General features: G+C 36.2%; 1 long non-coding RNA gene across 1 annotated transcript; it reads left to right on the top strand.

The window, feature by feature from the left end:
• Nucleotides 1-2,425: 2,425 nt before the first annotated feature.
• Nucleotides 2,426-3,898, top strand: LOC113100946 (uncharacterized). Its single transcript, XR_003289856.1, has 3 exons — nucleotides 2,426-3,055; nucleotides 3,350-3,503; nucleotides 3,722-3,898. It is a non-coding gene; the product is annotated as an uncharacterized LOC113100946 (long non-coding RNA).
• The last annotated feature ends 743 nt before the right edge of the window (nucleotides 3,899-4,641 follow it).

The raw sequence follows: 4,641 nt of genomic DNA, 5'->3' as shown, positions 1-4,641 counted from the left end.
CATTTTTTTAGGGCCTGACTGCCACCAGTTGAGTCAATGATTCAGTGAGTTCCTTATAAGGAAATATATTTGTAACCACCTAGTAATTTAAATGTATTATTTATTGCTTTACAATTAACATTTACAGCTGCAGTAGGTAACTTTTGTAAATACATATTTTTTACATATTTGTTAAACCTGTCATTATGTCCTGACAGTAGAATCTGAGACAGATAATCTGTGAAAAAAATCAAGCTCCTCTGGCTCCTCCCAGTGTCCTATTGCCATTTGCAGTTACTGACCGCTCCCAAGAAATCAACCAATCAGAGCTGCGGTCCGTAACTTGTGTTCAAAATGTTGAAAAAATTATATAATAAGCAAGTGCACCATGAATCCATTTTCCAAACCGTGTTTTTAGCTTGTCCTGAATCACTAGGGTGCACCTATAATAAGTGTTTATATTCGGACTATTTTAGATTGCTTCGGGGGTACCGCGGCGGAGTAACCCAGTACCTTTGTGATTCTTCATAGACATAAACAGAGAGAAGTAGTTCCGGCTACGATGTTCTTCCGCAAGAAGCAAGCAGTTCTGTTTATTAACCGCTAGAGCGTCAAAAGTTCCCTACCGCAGCTTTAATTTTATATAAGCTACAGGATCAATATTGCTGCTATCAGTATTCTTGTAACATTGATTCATTACCCTTTAAACACAACCACATATCCTCCAAATCATCTCCGAGTGGATGGCAGCAAGGATCCAGGATCAAGAGATCATTCTTCATGGAGACTGTTCCAAAGGTAAACTAACCCTAATAGCAAGAATTTAATTTTACAAAAGATTACATTTTTTTTCAATGTTTGAACTTTGTGTTTATAAAATAATTATGAAGAAAAAAATGTGACTCTCCAGAAATGCTAAGTTTTCTTCCCCATCATTTCTAATATGGGGTGCGTTTCCCTAAAACCAACTGTGGTCACAAGTTCCTTCGTTACCAATAGAGTTCAGTGGAACTAACGACCGTAGTAAGCTAACTGCATATGTGATTTACATCATGTACGTCATGAGCAGATGCACACTTTGATCATAGCAGCAATAATGTGATTAGGTGCATGTAAATGCACTGATTGATGATAATCAGCAATGTTTATGAAAAAGCAGCAAATCAGTGAATATGAAAAAGATCATGTGACACTGAAGACTGGAGTAAAGTTACTGAAAAATTCAGCTTTGCCTTATTTCAATAAATACGTTTTAAAGTATATTCCAAAAAGAGTATGAAAACTGTTTTCTTTTCTTTTCCTTTTTTTTACAATATTCCTTTTTTTTTTTTTTTTTTTTTTGATTAAATTAATTTAGCCTTGGTGAGCAGAAGAGACTTCTCTTGAAAACCATAAAGAAAAGATTCCAGATTTTGACTGGTTGTGAACATACATGAGCAACATTAACAAGATGATCCTCCCTTTCAGCTCAGAGAAGGATGTTGACGGTGCAGGCCCAGGATGAAGAAGAGGAGGAAGAACACATTTAACTATTTTCTCATAAACTTTCCATGTGTTATAATAAAAACAATGAACATGACTACAATAATATGCTAAATGTTATTAAAAGATTCCAGTTTGCGAGAAATCTGAGTGTGTGACTCTACACTAGAGGAACTCTTTTCTGAAGAAGATCAGGTGCTGAGAAGAAGCCTTGTTCTACAGCAAAACACTGCATCAAGCCTCCTGTCCTTCCCTCAGAAGAGCCTGTCTTCTGCTGCTTGGGTAAGAAACACACTCTTCCTCTTCTCTATCAGCTGTCCAGCACCTAACTCTGCCTCCTCAGCACTGTCTGAAAGAGTCTTCTCCCCAGTCAGTAATTACAGATCCCTCCATGTACTAAAACGTGCATGATTACTTTTACATTTCATTGATTTGCTAAATCGTATGCACAATTTACTAATTAGTTCTCTTGATGTATAAATATTGTACACGATTTAGCAAATCGAGGGAATGAAATAGAAAATTGTGCGCAGGAATTAGCTACATTTTTTTCCTGCATGCCGTGTAATTAAAGCACATCACCACCAGACACTATAACTTAGTTAGCCTAATTTATTACCTTAGGGCGACCAAATACTTTTTCCTTGAAATTATTAAATATGCTATTTATAGATATGTGTCTATATTTATGTCGGCAGGCAAATCTTGTGTGTATTTTGGCACAGGGTGCACAAAGGCACCTTATCAGTGCGGTGACACTTGAACAAATGAACTGATCATGCGCGACAGACACTGACCAATAAACAAACGAGTTGTTTTATTGCGCCTATGACTTGAATCTTATCATCAGTTGTAGTGATGGGAAGTTCGGATCATTTTACCGAATCGGACTTTTGAGTCTCGTTCAGCAAAATGAATGAATCTTTTTTCGAGTCATTTCAAATGAACGAACAACCCGAAGGAAGAAAAAAACAGAGTGCTTGCAGTCTGTTTCACATTAGGAGGCATTTTGCTACATAATCGATCCACCACAGACCATATGCAACTATAGAAGCTCAACTTCCATTAAATGAACTTAAAACGCTCAAGTAACGTTATAGGTCTCAAAACGCTTGCTCTGCGCCAGTGGATACACACAGTTATGTGCATGTCACAGACTGTCCGCGCATGGACTTCCGCGTTTCAGAGATCCGCCTTTTACTTTCAGTCAACATTACATTAATTAACGTTTAAAAATTGATTTTTGACAATTGTGAATCAATTCAAGAATCGTCTGCTTATGCATTGCGATACATTTAAGAATCAAATTTTTATCCCATCCCTACTAAATATACGATATCATGTAAATGTAAAAAAATGAAATACAAAAATAAAATAAAAAAATGGTATAGGTATTAATTACTATTGTGATGTTGATTGTTTTAGGAGACACTTTGACAAGTGGGCACTGGATGCTGAGTATGGAAGGCGAGGTGGTGTGTGAGGGCACTCAGCCCAGTTTCCTGTCCGGCCTTGCCACTCTGTTTGCTGCTTATTACTAGTTTAATCTTGAGTATCAGGAGGAAGCAGTGTGTACCTTGGAGTTCATTCAAAGGTAATGGTTAAATTCTAACAACTTCAGAACCAGCATTTTATAGATAAGTTATATCAGAACATTCCTTTTAATAATGTTATTTTATGTTATAAGTGTTATTTCCGTTGAGGCCTTTAAAACAATGTGTCTTAACTCGAGAAGAGAATATATTTGTCTCCCTATTTAACACCAGCAAGCTATTGAGTTAAATACGTTTTTTTTTTTTTTTTTTTTTTAATTAGTGGACATCTCCAACTTTCTTGGAGGTCCTAAAACCGATCTTCATTACATATTGTCTGTTTCATGACCCTTTAGGTGCTTTGTGGGCATAAATCCGGAGAGAGGATCCAAAGCCAAGGGAAAAGTACCATCGAAATAAAAACAGGACAAGTGATACAGAAGAAAATGTGTGGCAGTCAACCCACATGTTGCCACTCTTCTGTGCAAATTCCAATGGAATTTCTGAAATGTAAGGATACACACACACCAAGATTGCGTCTTCCTTTTATTGTTCTCTATCTGCCTTTGACTGTACCTCCCATCCCTCTGTCTCTCTCTGACTGTACCTCTCATCCCTGTATCTGTCACTAACTGTATCTGTCCTCCCCCTATTTGTTTCTGAAAGTATTATTATGTTTTGTAATATATCTAATGTATTGTCCTCTTTGCTCTTTTCAATATTTCTAGTCACACTTTGAATCCTGGGATGGAACTTCATCTGGAGCATAATTGTTATTTGGTTGATTTTTATCTGTTTGATGGAAAGTTTGTATGACTTGTTTGGCCATATTGGTCTATCCTTTAAGTGATGAAATCTAAAAACGTCTTTGTGGTTTTTAAAGGATTAGTTCACCCAAAAATGAAAATTAAGTCAATAAATACTTATGTCGTTTCACACCCCTAAGATCTTCGTTCATCTTCACAACACACATTAAGATGTGGTTCAGTGAAGCCTGCATTTCTAGCAAGATCATTTCTTTTTTCAATGCCCAGAAAGCCTCTAAAACATTTAAAACAATTAATGTGACTACAGTTGTTCAAACCTAAATATTATAAAGCGACGAGAATACTTTTTCTGCCAACCCCCCAAAACAACTATTTTATTCAACATGGGCGGTCTCAAAACACTGCTTCATGAAGCTTAGAAGCTTTACGAATCTTTTGTTTCAAATAATTTGCTCAGAACGTGTATCAAACTGCAAAAGTCACATGAACTATTGAAATGTCAAAACACTTATGACATAACGAAGCCTCATTTACTGAAATCATGTGACTTTGGCAGTTTGTTATGCTCTCATTTGAACTGAAACATTAATAAAGCTTCGAAGCTTCATGAAGCAGTGTTTTAAAAAAAAATCATCCATCACGAGATATTGTTGACTAGTCATTATTTTGTTTTTTGGCACACAAAAAGTATTTTCATCGCTTCATTACACTAAAGTTGAACCACTGTAGTCACATAAACTGTTTTAAATATGTTTTTAGTACCTTTCTGGGCATTGGAAAAGGAAATGATCTTGCTAGCAATGTAGGCATCACTGGGCCATCAGGTTTTATAAAAAATATCTTAATGTGTGTTGTGAAGATGAACAAAGGTCTTAAGGGTG

The sequence above is a fragment of the Carassius auratus genome, unplaced genomic scaffold (genome assembly GCF_003368295.1).
Source record: "Carassius auratus strain Wakin unplaced genomic scaffold, ASM336829v1 scaf_tig00217421, whole genome shotgun sequence".
Taxonomy (NCBI): Eukaryota; Metazoa; Chordata; class Actinopteri; order Cypriniformes; family Cyprinidae; genus Carassius; species Carassius auratus.
This window is presented reverse-complemented; position numbering and strand designations above follow the sequence as displayed.